This window comes from Protopterus annectens, chromosome 7.part0, assembly GCF_019279795.1.
Source record: "Protopterus annectens isolate FY-2018-M chromosome 7.part0, PAN1.0, whole genome shotgun sequence".
NCBI classification, from domain to species: Eukaryota; Metazoa; Chordata; order Ceratodontiformes; family Protopteridae; genus Protopterus; species Protopterus annectens.
Window position 1 is genome coordinate 1,616,548,873 of NC_056739.1, and position 16,974 is coordinate 1,616,565,846.

Below are 16,974 nucleotides of genomic sequence, written 5' to 3' on the forward strand. Positions count from 1 at the left end.
ATGCAAACTCCATTGCTACATTATCCTGTAAAGTGTTTTGTTTGACTATGTGCATTTCCTTAAAGAAAACGCATTAGATGGATAAGGGCTGTGCAGAATTAAACTCTATGGTCAGTTAGAATGACCAAAATGTCAAAAAGTGAAGCAATCCCGAAAGACTTACTTATATTTCTTTCTAGGATTTAGATTACATTTTACACTAAGCTGATAAGTCAAAGATTATTCTTTAAATTACAATTGTTCTGTATTTGGAAACATCATACATTATCCCTCCACCCCTTCTCCAGCACTCTGTCATCATTAAACTAACTTAACGAAGACATACTATTGACATGTAAGCATCAACTGTGCTCCATTTCTTAACACCCATGAGTGCATTCAGTCTTGCTACTGATTTAATACTTATCAGTAATGTGTGTGTGTCTGTCTGTCTACCTATCCATCAGCCTATCTTTACATACAGACACACAGTCAGATCTATGAATCGGGTGAAACTCAGTCTCTTTTATTTTTTGTCATTTCTTCAACACTATAATTGTGCAGTTCAGTTCTGTGCAATCTCTGTTAACATCTAATATGCTTTCAGTAAGACAATGCACATAGACAAATAGATCCCCCCAAGATATAGGTGCCAGAGGATGCTGAAGGCTGGGAGGAGGGCAAAGGTCCAGCATAGCATGTAGTGACCTGAAAAGGGCATTTTTACTAACTTCGTCTGCTGTTATCTGATAAAAGATGCACATACATGATATGTGTAGAATAGCCATTATATGGCCTACTGTAGTTGCATTGAGAATAATCTCACATAAGTTTCATATTGAAATTAAAAATGAAACTAGTCTTTCATCACTTCTTTCCAAGTGAGAATGGGAGATATACTTTCATCTGAGTGCATGGACTTTGAGTATAAAATTCACAAAGACTGCCTGTTTGCTAAAAACCTGAATGAGTAAATGAAAGGAGGACAGGAAGTTTAACAGGCAACATTAAACTCTGGCTTCTGTGTGGTATTTGGGCATTGCAACACAAACTACATAGTGGTAAACAACATTTTGTTATTATTGTAATCACATGAACTATATGGTTTCATTCTGTTACTGGCCATAGTTCAAACAACCTGGTGTACACTTTATACTGTGAAAGTGGATACAGTGAAGATAGGTTGGCCATTTCCAAATTCAGAATAAAACAAATACAGTGAGCTGTCAGCACTTATAGTCAGAAATAGACTAAAACCAGAGTCCAAAATTCCAATACCTCTGGTATGTTCTAGCACGTTGGGGACAATAAATACTGGTTTCTGAGTTTGATTAAAAGAACACGCACACATAGGCACAGTCATAGACTATGCTACTTAAAACTGCTTTGTGAACACTGTTGGGGCAGTGAATATCCCAAGGGGTAAGGCAGAGAGCGGATAATGTGATCAAGACACATAAAACCTTAAGAAACATCTGAAGCCTTAATGGAGAAGAATGTGATGATAAGCATTTTTTAAATCTAAGGTTACCAAAAAATCTCTATTTTGGAAGAAGGGATAAGAGAGTGTGTTGTGAAAGCATCTTGAACTTGGGCACTTTCACAAACTGTTTTAAGAAAAAAGGTCCATAACTGATCTCCAGGCATTTGCTTTCTTTAGCATCAGAAACATCCTTGAATGAAAGCCTCTTCTCCACTGAGAAAAATAAACTATTTATTTTACTAGCCTCTTAAAGCATGTGCTGTAGGACAGGAGTGAACAGAGGGGATTGGTCTAGCAGATGTGGAATAATTCCCTGCAAAGGAGGGATCTCTTCCCACTGCCATCTGTACCCTGCTGAATCAGTCTCAAAACCCATTTGTCCGAGATAGCCTCTTGCTAGAGAGAGAAGTGGAGATTCAGACTTTCTGGAAAGGATAAGAGACTGTCAGGGTAGCAGAGGAGGGACAAGGCCTCTAACATAGTCATTCTGATTTATTTGACTGTCATTGTTCTGGGGGAATTCTGCTTTATTTTAGGGAACCTCTCCATCATTGTTTTTAATGTCTGCTTACCAGCATATTGCTGAGAATGTTTCTTTTTTCTGCAATTGGACAAGGGATCCAAAAAAAAAAATTCTTGGGAAAATCTAGAGAAAAGGGGATAAAAAATCGGAGAGATTCCTAGCTTAACCCTCTCATCATATTATTGATAACATTTGCAGCAATGGGACCAAAATCTCTCTCCAAAGGTGAATTTAAAATCTCTTCCATCCTTTGGGAGGTTCTGAGAATGAGGCCAGGCAAACCTTCTCAACACAGTACCATTGGCAACCTCACCGCATGTAGTTTCTGCAGTCATAAATACACTTTAAATGAGAGGTGACCTGAAAAATTAAAGAAAACAAACCATACAAAGCAGATTTTTTCCTCCCAAGAAGGAACTGCAGATAAAACATTCCTCATATTTCACTATTAGTCAGAATAAACTTATACATGTGAGCCTGACAATTTCAAATTCTAAAAATTCCAGTTTCAGAAGCAAACACTTTTGTCCGCAAACTTAAAAATTGTTTTACCATTACCATTCCTGTCAGAAGGGGAAGCATTAGAGTTAAAATGCTTGGCAGCAGCTGGATTAACTAAAGGTATAGCTGTTGGGTCATGTTTGGGAAGTGTATAAACAAGTAAATGATTGGGGAGCTTTATACACTTTATTTGCCTTTTTAGAGGCAGCAGCTGGAGTATCAGGAAAATTGCAGGCAGTGGCACCCACACCCTCTAGACCTAACAGAACTGGGGACATGGGTGAAGATTCTGGAAATTCCTTTACTAACAGTAGATATTTTCTGGGTGACTGAGGAATCTGAATGTTCTCCCACTGAATACACTTGCACATTCTGGAAATAGTCTAGGAGAAAGAAAATCATTGACGGAGAGAATCAGGTAACATACTGTACTCTGACTCTGAATCAGATGTATCTCTTCTATCACATTCCTCTCTGGGTTTAATTGGCATATTCTCTTCAGGAAAAGAAGGATCCTTTTTTCTATTACCAGAAAGGTAAATAGCCTGTACAGGACCCTGATCCAGGCTTAATAAACTACTTACTCCTGTCCAGTGAAACCAGAACAGGAGAAACTGTAAGTTTACTTTTCTGTTTCTTTTTGAAGGATGATTAAGGCAAACACATTTTTAATGTCAACAATAGCTTCCTTAGGGATGGGCACAACATTCTGGTTTAACAGGGGCACCTTCTTTACTCCTTCTTACAACACCAGCAAAAGTGGCTCTCATTTGCCACTAAGGGGACCCCAACAGCTGCAGAGGAGATTGTTAAACCCCAGTCCATAGTGGCTGTATTTGCCACACCAGAGGGATCTGTGAAAAAAAAAAAAAAACAGTGGACTGAGGAATCTGCTTGGCCACAGCAGAGTCTCTCACCTGTGTCTGAGGCAAATTACCAGCTGTGGTAGCAAAGGCTGCTTAATTAACTTTTTTAACATCTTTATTGAGTTATCACTTACGACATAGGCAAACTTATGACATAGGCAAACATACATTTATAAAAAAGAAACAGACTATGTGAGTAACATATACTAGCTAAGAATTATGAACAATTACCTTTGAGATATTTATTTATATATTTATTTATTATTTTACATTTCTTTACTTGGAAAGTCTGAGCAGACACAGGTCCTTTTTCATCAGATGCATGGGGAGAAAAGTTCCAGTTGTAAGAATCATATACATTTAAAAAAATAAAACAGATCTGGAACAATAAGGCAATATTCACAACCAATAGTTATATGATGATGAACAATACAGTTCTATAGAAGTAAACACTACATCACTCATCCTACATGAATATTTACAATTTGACTGAAATGAAACATAGTATGCAAACATTTATGTACATTGTGCATCGTACTTCAGTATATACAATTTCATGAAGAGACAGAGTCTGGTTTCCATATAGCTGAGGTGCAATCTTTGTTTAAGACAACCCACAGTGAAAATTTTGTGGTGAAAGAGAATAAGGTTATGCTTATCCAGGACAGTTGCAAGAACAGAGCCAGGTGTCTATTAAGTGTGATTTTAGGAGCTTTTTAAACTATATTAAGGAGCAGTTGGAGGTTATTGGGGTTGGTAGTTTATTCCATATTTTAGGAATGGAGATTGAGACGAGTGATTCCCCAGTTGAGTTGTTAGCTTTGGTAATGTCTAAGACCAGTTTGTTGCTGGAAAGGAGGGATCTAGAATAGGTGTATGGTTGTATACATTTATGGAGACCAGGGATATTATCGGATTGGTGCAGTATTTTGTGGCCAAAGGTTAATTGATTAAAGTGCAGTAACTGAGAAAGTTCTAGCCACTTTAGTTGTCTAAGTGATGAACAATGATGTGTCATGTAAGAGGCATCAGTGGCAAACTAGCCAATTTTATTGTAACAAGTTTCCAGTTTATTTAGAGCAGTTTTATAGAGGTTACTGAGAATACGGGAAGTGTATAGGAGGGTTGACAATAGGTGTGTGTGAGCAAAGGTAGCTTTTGCATTTGTTGTTGGGAATTGTTTGTTTCTATATAGAAGACTAAGTTTCTTGTGGACTTTCTTGATGGTTTGAGCTATGTGGATGTTGAATTTCAAGTTATTATCAGTTTCTACTTCTAGCCATTTAGTGTGAGTTGTTGGAGTGATAATAGACAGGAAATCTGTGGGGGGCATATGTTGGGTAGAAGATTAGGAGCTTTGTTTTGTTGGGATTTAAAATAAGTTGGGAATTGGTGAGCCATGTTTCCATGGATAGGAAAGAATCTTGTGTTATGGTGTGGAGATCTTGTAGGGAGGAGGCGAGGTGTGGAGTTGGTTGGTAAAGAGAGAGAACAGTAGAGGCCCAAGGATGGAGCCTTATGGAACCCATAATGTAACTGTGAGTAAAGGGGAAAGGTGGTGTTGCCATTGGACGGCCTTCTGATGTTCTGATAGGTAACTTTGGAACCAGGTGATAGTGGAGTTACTAAGGTTTATAGTGGAGAAAGCACTGACGAGTTTTTAGTGGTTAACCATGTCAAAGGCTTTGGATAAATCCAAAAATATGGCAGATACAAACTGTCCATCATTTCTATAGTGGTTCACTGTGTTAGTGAAGGATATTCAGGCTGTGCTAGTGCTGTGAAAGGGGCGAAAACCATGTTGGGTATTTGAAAGTAGTTTATGTATGTGAAGGTAGTCCATGAGTTGCGTATGAACAACTCTTTCTAGGATTTTAGATAAGGATGACAGGATGGCAATTAAACGATAATTAGTAAGTTCTGTAGAATTACGTCTTTTGTGAAAAGGTAGAATGTAGGAAATTTTCCAAATATCTGGTATAATAAATATAACAAAATATTTATTGACAATTATTCAGATAAAAGTTTGCTGACTGGGCAGCACTAGACACTCCAAAATATTGTTTATGTGTGGTCAAAACAACCACACCTCGCATGCACTGGGTTTATTATAAGTTGCTGCTTCACAATAAAAACAAGCTGGTTTTCTGATAGTATGAATTTGCACAGAAATGCATTTGCTGAGTACTATTTGTTGAATTTTACATTGCCAGCTTTTAATTCCACTAAAAAAAATTGCAATAAAATTACTAATTAATATTTTCCCTGAATAGTTGTGTAACGGCTGTATGTTGTAATGATGAAAGTTATGTCTCTACACGCAGTTTTATTTTATCTGTGCTGCAAAATCAGTAGCAGTAAAACTCCTCTGAATATGCTTCTCAACTGTCCAGAATTTCAAGAATTTGCTTTTTTCTGGCAATTCACTAAGAATTGAAATCACTAAATAAAGATATACATTTGAGTTTCAGACTTCATGTTCATAAGTTCATAGGCAGGTACTTGGCTATTGGCCCAAGTGCCTAAGTAAGCCTAACCAACAAGGTTCCCTGGCTTATGCCACCCAAGAAAGTTAATTTCCTGAGCTCCTGTCGAACAGAGTCACAGAAGTGATCCCCAGAGTGTATTTCCCATTTCCCAACCACTCATCAAGATTTTTCTTGAAGAGGGCTAATGAGGAATTTGCTTGACATAAATGGGTAGCTTGTTCCAGAGTATAGAAAGTCTCTGGGACAGGAATCTATCCTTCCAGTATGTCCTGTTTATTGTGGTAACAAGGTTTAGGTCCCTAGAGCATGTAGCTCGGAGGGATTGGGATTTCTTTAGGTGTAGTATGTCCAACAGCTCTGGGTTTGACATAGCTTTATATGATAGACAGAGATCTCCTCAGAGTAGGCGATATGCTACAGAGTAAAGCTGGAGATTTTTGAGATGGTCAATGTAGGGCATCTGTTTGAGGCCAGTGATCTTCTTTGTGAGGTACTTCTGTGGCCTTTCCAGCTGCTGCAGATATCTTGTGAGGTACATTCCAAAAGGGGTGCTGTAGGCTATAATGGGTCTAATGAGTGCTGAGTAGAGGAGAACAATGACATCTGTTTTCCTGGATGAGAAACCTTTTGTGATGAGGTGTGCCACATAGAAGGCTTTCCTGACTACTGTGGCAATGTGATTATCAAAGGAGAGACTACTGTCCACCTGGGTCCCAAGGTCTCTTATCACACATTCGGCATCAAGTAGACTGCCATTCATGTGGTAGTTCATGGGTACAGAGTTTTTACCAAAGGGGATGACAATGCACTTTTTGGCATTGAGCTTGAGGCCATGCCTCTGACATCAGGTGTCTGTCTCAGTGAGGCCCTTCTTTAGGATGTCCACATCATTTGGGAACTCAACTATGGCTGATAGTTTGCAGTCATCTGCACACTTCATTAGCCAGAGGCCTTCTGTGTTAGCCTGTACTTCAGAGAAGTAGATACCAAACAGAAGAGGTCCCAGGTCTGAACCCTGTGGTACTCCACTTGTCACTGGTTTGAAGTCAGATTTGGAGTCTGCAACTTTTACAGTGTGGGTTCTGTCAGTGAGCCAGTTGGCAATCCATCTTGCGATGTACAGATTTATACTAAGTTTAGTGAGTTTAGCTATAATTCCAGAATGGGGGATGGTGTTGAAAGCCTTGGCGAAGTCAAAATAAGCTGTGTGAACCACCTTAACCTAGTCTACAGCTTTGGTGACTGCCTCAAAGAAGTCGATCAGGTTCAGAAGGCATGATCTGCCTTTCACAAACCCAAACTGGGTGGGGTCCAGAGTTTGGAGGTTACCAATGTCTTTGTTTATGAATTCCATTATGATATGTTCCATGGTCTTGCAGACTAGGCTTGTCAGGCTAATAGGGCGAACGTTCTCAGGATTAGTGGTGCCCCCTCTTTGTGGAGTGGGATAACTGTGTTCTGTGTGCCATTCAGTGGGCACAAAGCCTGGCATGAGACTATGATTGAACATGGTGCTTAGGTGGGGAGCCAGCTCATGCTGAAGTTCATGTAAAACACAGCCTGGGATGTTGTCCAATCCCATGGATGCTGTATTTCTGGTTTTAGAGAGTGCAGATTTTACATGCATAGATGTGATTACAGGGACTCTGCATTCTTCCTGTATAGATATGAGCCCTTTAGAGCGTGAGAGGGGGGGTAAAGTTAGCACTGAACCTATCTGCCAGGATGTTGGCAATATCAGTTGGTTCTGTAATTTTCATGCCATTGTGCTGTAACTCAGAGCAGATCTGGGTGTTGCCATTGAAATTCTTGACATAGCTATAGAATGCTTTGTGGTTGCTCTTAGAATCTGTGGTGATTTTGTTTTTGTAGCTAGCTTTGGAGGATCTTATAAGGGATCTCAGCTTCTTACTGAGACTGACCAGGGAGCTCCTCCACTCATGGGATTTTGCTCTCTTTTGCAACAGTTTCTTCCTTCTGTTGCAGTTTGTTTATGGCAGGGGACTACCAGATTGGCTTCCTTTTTTTGGAGGATAGCGTCTTGGTTCTGTTTGGGATAACATGATCTATGCACTCGTGTAAGTGCTTATAGAGTGCATTTGTGTAAGATTCAGCAGTCGTAACTGTATTGTCCATCTGCATGAGTGTCATGAAGTTCACCACTTCTGTCTTAAGAAGCATGAAGTTGGCTTTGGAGAAACTTTTTACTGTGGTTTCCTTAATGGTGGGTGGGGGGCGGGATGCGGATATCTAGGGTGATTAGCTTATGGTCGGATCTGACCAATGAGGAGTTGACTTCAGGTGTGGAACACTGGTTGCTCATGTTGGTAATGACTATGTCCAGGATATTGTTGCCCCTGATGGGGGTGTGGATAAGTTAATACAAGGCATTGAAATTTATGAATTCCAGAAAGTGTTGAATGAAGGAGTTGGTACATGAGTAGTTTTCCCAGTTAATGGTGGGACAGTTGAAATCGCCCATTATTAGGGTGTTTGGTTGAACCCTAATATTTTCCAATATATCAAGAAAAGAGGAGTGGGAATCCTGGGGCATGGTAGGAGATCTGTACAAGCTACAATTTTGATTGCAGTTTTGCCAAGAGTTAGTTGCACTTGGATAACCTCAGATGCATTATGCTGCGCAACTAGCCTGGAGGTGTGGATATACTTAATAAATTTGAACACACCTCCGCCTTTGGTGTTCTGGTATAGGTTAGATGGCCGAAAAGTGTGGTATGAGTTATAGCCTGGTAATGCAGGGCTGCTCTCTGGAGCCTTGAAACAGGTCTCAGTCACTGTACAGATATTGATATTCTCCATTTTAAGGAGTTTCTTGAGTGAGTGCATTTTGAGATTTAGACTTCTAGCATTGAGTAGCATTACCCTCAGTTTTTGCTTGCCTTTTCCTGTTATAGTGGTGAATTTGTCATTTGAAACTTGTCTAAAAAAGGCACTATAGGGGCCAAAAGACCCTTAGACAGTACCTAGAATCCCAAGGTCGACAGGTGCAGGCCATCTCTGGTAAAGCATCGTGGTCTGTCGACCACGTCATCCCAGGCAGACAGATACTGGAACCCCTTAGAATGACACCAGAAGCTTAGCCAAGTGTTGAAGTCAATCATTTTGTCCTTGTACTGCGGTATCATACTGGGCGATGGCAGGATGCTACTCAGGGCTAGGGTCATACCTGCCTGGGCTACAAGACTGGAGAGCTCTTCCATGTCTCTTTTCATGTAGTCCAGGGAGGTAGTTTTCAGGTCATTCACACCAACATGGAAAATGACAGAGTCATATTTGTACTTGTTGTGGAGTGACCTGAGTACGTGGGTTATGTGGCGGATCCTGGTACCTGACCGGCGGCTGACAGTAACCTTCTCCTTGTTTAGCCTGCTGAGTGGGACATCAGTGTGCCTGACTATAGAGTCACCTATGACTAGTGTGTTGGGTACATTGTTTTCCCTTATGGGCTGTGGTTTATTGGCACACTGAGTCTGTGGTATATGTGTCATTTGAGTTGTGTTGGGGCTGGAGGTTGCTTGCATTTCTGCTTTGGAGGTCTCTGTTGCTTGAGCAGATTATTACTGAGACCCTCCATTAATGTTTTTGTGTTTCTATGTGTGGATTTTGGTGGAGTAGGTATAGTGGGACTATGTGATGAGTGTGGTGTGGTGCAAGTGTTTACCTTCTCCTCTTGACTGTCATGTTCACTCTTGGTTGGAGAGAGCTTTACCTCCAGTTTGACTAGATAAGTGCATCTCTCACAGGTTGTGGTGTTGGGTGGTAGAAGGAGAGGGTTGTCTGTGTACATGAGGCAATTTCTACATTGCCCCAAGATGCCTAAATTCATCAGATAGACAGGAGAGAGCACTGGGAGCTGACCCTTGGAAATGCCTAAAAAAAACCTACTTTCCTCTAGACAAGTGAGGAAAGTGAGTATAAGAGCTGTTTTTCTCTAAGCAAGTGAGGAACGTAAGTAGAAAAACTGTTTTCCTCTAGGTAAAGAGGAAGGTTGAGTGCAGTAGTAGTTTGTAGCTTATTTAGTGCTAACAACAAGTTCTGAACAAGTACTGAGCACTAATAAACAAATTCAAGTGCTAAAACTAAGAATCTGTACCTGGATCTTTTGGTAGATTGGCTACCTAGTGCTTATTACTCCCACTGATAAGCTAGAATGCTTCCCTCAAACACAGAAAGGCTTGGGGGGCTCAGAAGCTTACAAACAGTCCTGGATACAGCAAATCTGAATCTGAACTAGACTAGTTACAGGAAAGGTGGGAAACTAGTGCAAATGTGGGCTTTTAAACCAGAAAGTTGAAAGAGATGGAAAAACTGCCCAAACGGCCAATAAACTACAATTTCAGGGCCAGAAACCACTCTTGTGATAGATAGACTACCTAGTGCTTACCACTCCCACTGATAAGCTAGAAGGCTTCCCTCCAACACAGAAAGACTTGCGGACTCAGCAGCTTGCAAGCAGTCCTGGATACAGCAAATCTGTATCTGGACTAGACTAGTTACAGGAAAGGTGGGAACAAGCACAAATGTGGGCTTTTAAACCAGAAGGTTGAAAGAGATGGAAAAACTACACAAACGGCCAATAAACTTCAATTTCTGGGCCAGAAACCACTCTTGTGGTAGATAGGCTACCTAGTGCTTACCACTCCCACTGATAAGCTAGAAGGCTTCCCTCCAACACAGAAAGGCTTGGGGGGCTCAGTAGCTTACAAACAGTCCTGGATACAGCAAATATGTATCTGGACTAGACTAATTACAGGAAAGGCAGGAAACAAGCTTAGAATTTTTTTTTGTAAAGTGGAAAGGGAGAAAGGAGAAACAGAAGATAATTCAAAATTAAGGACCTAAGTGGCTTGCCCTTCACAAATGTTCTCTCTGTATTAGGTAGAATGAGCTAGTGACACTAGACTGGAACAGAGCTGGGATAGAGCTGAACATATGGGACTAGTAGGAGTGTCTGAAGTCGAAATATGATCTCACTGTACTCAGTTGAGTGAGCAAATGAGATAGACCCAGGAGGAGTGTTCAAACACAAATTTACAGGAGGGGCAGGCAATTCCAAAGACACCAAGATTAATACCAGAATGTCCTTCATAAAACACATGCTAACACAAATGCTGTTATTCTACCAATTGTTTAAGTTTATAAGAGCAACATTTAAAATCTCTCCCTATTTTGGGTCCTTTGTCCACACATTACTTTAGGCTTTGTCCAGATTTCTTGCACTAATAAGCTGAGAGTTATGCCTCTGATTCATGTTTTAAAGTGTAAAAAATAATAAGTTCTTTAGAGTGACCTGCCTTATGTAGGAGTCTGAACCATGTGCACAGTCATGCATGCAGATACACTCACTCACACTTACACACACATATTCATGCACAGTCACACACATGCACTCAAGCACGGTTGCATATACACATGCACGAACAAAGACTCACATACGCACACTCGCATAGACACACTTGCGAACACTCACATACAGACACACTCAAGAACACTTGCAGACAATTGGACACACACACGCGCACACACACACACACACACACACACACACACACACACACACACACACACACACACACACACTTACTTCTGAAATAAAGTCATGCCCAGCATTCTTTATAAAAAAAAAAAGCAATCTGAGCCAGGAGCTGTGGGGGCAGTTCATGGTTTTATTTAAAGTGTGTGTGTGTGTGTGTGTGTGTGTGTGTGTGTGTGTGTGTGTGTGTGTGTGTGTGTGTGTGCGCGTGTGTGGAGGGGGAACCCCTCCCCCCAACCTGACCTGTGGTTCCATCACCCTTGCCTCCAGATGGCTGTGTAACAATCTTTAGACAGTGCTAACTAGACATCTTGCTTTCTTTGAGTATGTATTTTTCTGAATTTATGGCACATCCAGTGCTGCTTTGGAAAAAGTATGACCCATTGATGACTGCATTTCAGCACACAACTTTATATTCCTTTAGACCTAACAGTGTGAATATTTTCATATGCTATACATATTTCTTACTGCTTCTCCTAAACTGAAATGCAGTAAAAGTGTCATGGTTTATCACAATATATAGCTCTTAGGTTGCATTAATAGAACAGAAGGTTCTGTTTTGCATATGTTTGCTGCAGTGAGGAAGAATTGTGATAAGTCTCGTAATCTGAATATCAGTTGCATATTCTCTAGATATTGCTTCATGTCAGCATTTCAGTTATAAATAGCTCAGCTCCATGACCTCCCCCCAACATTAACCCTTGTGAGTTTTCAAGCTATAGCAATACTTTCTGAATTATGACTATTACTTCATATTATTGAGTTGTACCATTCAGATGATTCTTAATCATTTAAACATCAAATAGTAGGAGCTAATTTTAGTTGAGTATTAAACATTAGTTTATGCTGTATTGGTTAGCATATTTGATCTTATATTATCTTAAATTTCCAACACTGATTGCAATTGCTTAATAAATGTTGATTTCAACTAATGCTTTTTGTTCTGTGCTGCTCATAACTTCTGTCTTTAATGTAATTTTCCTCATAAGTAACTGTCTTTCTGTCTATAATTTTTCATCCCTAGTGAGAATAAACTCAGACATGCATAGGGGATTCAGTAAAACTTATATGATAATTTTCACCGTGTGCACATTGCAAGGCTATGTACACACGGCCGTGAAAATTTTTAGATTTAGTAAATTTCACATACTGGCAAGCAGGGGTGCGCACTCATGAATAAATACAGAAACTTTCGTGGCATACAGAAAACAGCATAAGTAGCTGAATTTTATGCTATTGAAATAAATCAATATGGTGGAGTAATTCAACAACCTCTAAAGCAACCGCGTATACTCTGTGTTCATGATGGCCATGTATTCCAACCTTTCCAAATACAGCCACAGAAAAGAGTCTACACGGAAACAAGAGCAAATAAAAGCTCTTACATTTGTAGAGAACTGTCCTTAACATGTAACACCACACATATTCTGACCTAATTGTACAGGGTGGATGCTAGAAAATAGTGCAACTAACATAATAATTACACTTTTAGTGCCATGACATGAATACAGCTTCTGACCCCCTCCCCCAAATTAAGAATATATACTTATAGGTAATGCAGGCTGCTAAAATGTGTAAACCTCCATGAAACAAAGTATTATACTGTACTGTAAGCATACGCAGGATGTAGCTGATGGATTACAGTATTCCTCTGTTACAACATTGGCCTCCCATGTAGTTTCCCTGGCTACACGGTTACTAACCATGTAGCTTCTGGGCTGCCAGCATGTTGAAGATGTAAATAAGACCAAAACCCATTAGAATTGCTGAATCTCAAAAAAGAGTAACTATGTAGGGATGTTCACTTCGTGTATGCACTTCAACAGTGTTCAAGATGAATGAATGGCAACAATGAATGCTGACATCAGGGATGTTTGTCAGGTTACACTTGCAAAGCTGAACATGTAGGGCTGTGAAGGATGAAAGTGCATGTAAGCAGTGCACAATTCCAAAGTTCTGTGTCATCCTCCTTATTTGTTTGTTAAAATGTGTGGTCTCTGTCTGGTTTACCTTTTTTTTTCACTTTGTCATTATTTGTGTGACATGGCGCTAAGCAAAACCACGAGAAACAGAGGAATGAATGTCAGGTTTCTTTGTGTTGTTATGTAACTATTCCTGTGGCAGTACATGTGTGGGTTACGGCTAGAATATAGATGACACTGGGTTTGACTACAGGGTGTGCAACCTTTCCTTCACTTTTTATGGTCCATGTTTGCAAGATATCATGAAAATGGAGAAAACAAATATCAGTTTTGCCTATGCTTAACTTATTTATGCAAAGGTGCACTGAGTTGTATGGAGGTGTGCATAGCTGCATATATTGCAGTAATGAGCAAGCAACAGGTGTGCAATAGATTCTAGTTATAGCATAAGCTAGTGAATTGGATGTTAATAAACCAGTCCAAAAGGGTGGAACTATTCAAGAATGTATAAAGTATCCATGTAGCCTCCATCCTGGTTTTTCCTTTATCCTTCAATACCATTGCATGATAAACAAGGAAAACTTAACTGACATAATGTTAGGGGCTGCTGCAGCTATTCTACATCTGTGTGTGCTACAGGCTGAAATCAATGCTGCTGGTGTTGCTGACAATAGGCCTAGGCTGAGAGGAGAAGAGTTTTCAGGCCCAGGGTAACCTTCCAGGTGCTACATGAGCTGGAGATTGTAGGGCACTACAGGGTGGACAAAAACACATTACAATAACTTTGTGAGCACTGCCACCCTCATCTCAAAGCCAGAGCCAAACAAGGGGAACCCATCCCAATGGAAACTAAGGTATGTGTAGCTCTTAGAATATTAGCTACTGGTACCTTTCAAAGACTACCTGAGGACATGATGGGTGTGTCACAGGCATCAGTCTCCAGGATCCACCACCAGTTTTTGGATGTTATGCTCATACATGTCAATGAGCACATATTTTTCTCCCATAGTTCTGGAAAGAGAGCCAGCAATATGGAACTGTTTTACCATGTAGAAGACTACCCTGAAGTACTGGGTGCCATAGATTGCACTCATGTACACATTAATGCACCACCTGGTGAGCTGGGTAGAATCTGCATTAACTGCAAGATATACCACTCCATCAGCTGCCAAGTCTTTTGCAATGCCCAGGGAATTATCTTGAATGCGTGTGCTTTCAACCCTGGCAGTTATCATGACTCCCATATCTGGCACACATCATATTTTCTAGGGGAAACTTCCCACACTGCCATTTACTGGGGGATGCTATCTATGCCCTGGAACCATGGCTGTTGACACCCACAGAAGAATGCACTAAAGAATCATATGTTTAAACCAGAAACATCATAGAGCGTGTGTTTAGGCTGCTGAACTCATGGTTCCAGTGCCTAGATATATCCGGTGGAGCCCTGCAGTATAATCCTCGCTCATGTACACAAATATTCACAGTGTGTGGTATGCTCCACAATCTGATCCTGCAGAAACAGCTGTGGCAGGATCAGCAAGGGGAAGAGACACACATCCCCCAACAACACATAGGTCACAGCGACCATAGTCGGAAGAGGAACCACTAGCTGCTGTCCCTGTAGGCAGATGTAGGCATGCTCAGTATGCCCTTGTTTTTGCTAAGAGACAACACATAGCACATTCACTATCCACCTAGGGACCTAATACCTTCTCCTACTCACACACATATAGTAAAATTGATGCCAGGCAACTCACACAACCTTTACCTCTCCAGGTACTGGTTGTGTACTACCCGCACCTCAAAACCTCTTAGAGTAAGGAATCTGGACAAAGCCATAAATAAAAGTGGGACAAAGGTCCACAAATAGGGAAAGTTTTTAAAAACTGCTGTGACAAACTTTGAAAGTTCATAGAATGGCAGGCTGTGCATTAGCATGAATTTTCTGAAGGATATGAAGTCTGAAACCCAAATGTCAGTCATTATTTTCTAATTTCAGGCTTTAATGACTTGCCACTAATTTGCCAGAAAAACATAATTTTATAAAAAACAGACCAAAAATATGAGGCAAAAATACAGAGATTCTGTGAAAATCTGTACAGTTGAGAATAATGCTACTAATTGCATCAGGCAGAGTCAGCCCTGAAATAAAGGTGTGTCAACTGCTGCATTTGCAAGGTAAGTCCTGAACCTCGAGTGTATTCTTAATAATATTATAGCATACCCTTGTATCTTCTAGCTTGGCACAGTAAGCAAGTAAGTAGTGGTGGATTTGTACAGAAAGTACCTTAACATGTGACCAGACACTTATTATACTTATATTTGTTCATTAGTAATTAGTAGGTCTCAGGTACGAAAGATTCATACAGCCATGCCTCTGAAGAATTCTGATATTTCCTGTATGGCCTCAGTTTAGCACTATACTTTGTACTGGTAAATCATTTAAGACAGAAGTTAGAAAGTGATGATACATATTACAGTTTCAGACTTCAGACTTGTTTGTATCATAACAATAACTGCGCTTTGTCCCCCACCCCCAAACAAGAGGAGTGCACCCTTGTTCCTGACTTAACAGTAACTCAGCTATGCTACCCCCAAAAGAACAGTATATTCATGTTTGTGCTATCCAACTTGGAATCATTTGTTGGCAACTGTGTATCATATTATTCTCAGTTAATATCCTCTCACATGTTAATGCCAATGATATAGAATGGCTTACATGATGCATGTGTTAGATAATTGATGAATGATCAAGAAACACAGAAAGGTAAGACAGAGTTGCATATTTATAAGCATTATTATGACAGGTTGTGTGATCACTAACTGACCTATTTCCAAATATAGTAAAGAGAATTTAATGTACAAATCACAACTGATGGTTTGATAGCAGTGTACATTCTGATGCACCTGGTTGCATGAAGAATGACTTCATTTCATTGATGCAAAACTGTGCGGCAAAGAGGACTAAGCACCTCTCCTGTTTTCAGAAACTGTATTGGTATGAGGGTTCAAATCCTGACATGTGGAAATTTGTGATGTGTACTATCAATTTTTACTGTGCTTTTACAGATTTTGCTTATGTGTTCCTTAGTTTTAGTATATTCTCCTGTTTGTCTTTTTTTTAATTCCACTTTTGTATGATGCACCACATCCTGAAAAAGAGTTTGGCTAAGCCTATCTTGTTTGTGAGAATCGCAACATTGCAGAAACAGAAAAATCAGATTGCCTAGAAAGCAGACACTCAAAAAATAAAAAAAGGATACATTCAATTAATGCTCTTAATCATCAATAAAAGCCGGCATGGAGTACAGATGGAACTGGGGTACAGTAGCAAAGATTAGCAATGTACCTTGCATTCTGTGTGCAAACAGGACTATCTCACATGCATGTACACTTTGTTAACCATGGCCCAAATACAATGCTCGTTGCTCTATGAAATTGTATATATGATATTTTATTATTGGAGTTTATTGTCCAGTTCCTTTGAATGACATAAAACTACATGTGAAAACATTGTAAACAAGGGCACAATATAACTATATGTCATATATTTACAATACATCCATTTGTTTCTCCCTCAAACCAACCCAAACAAGCACTACAATCCTGGAGTCTCATTACTTTTTCCACACATATATCAACCACAATATAAAG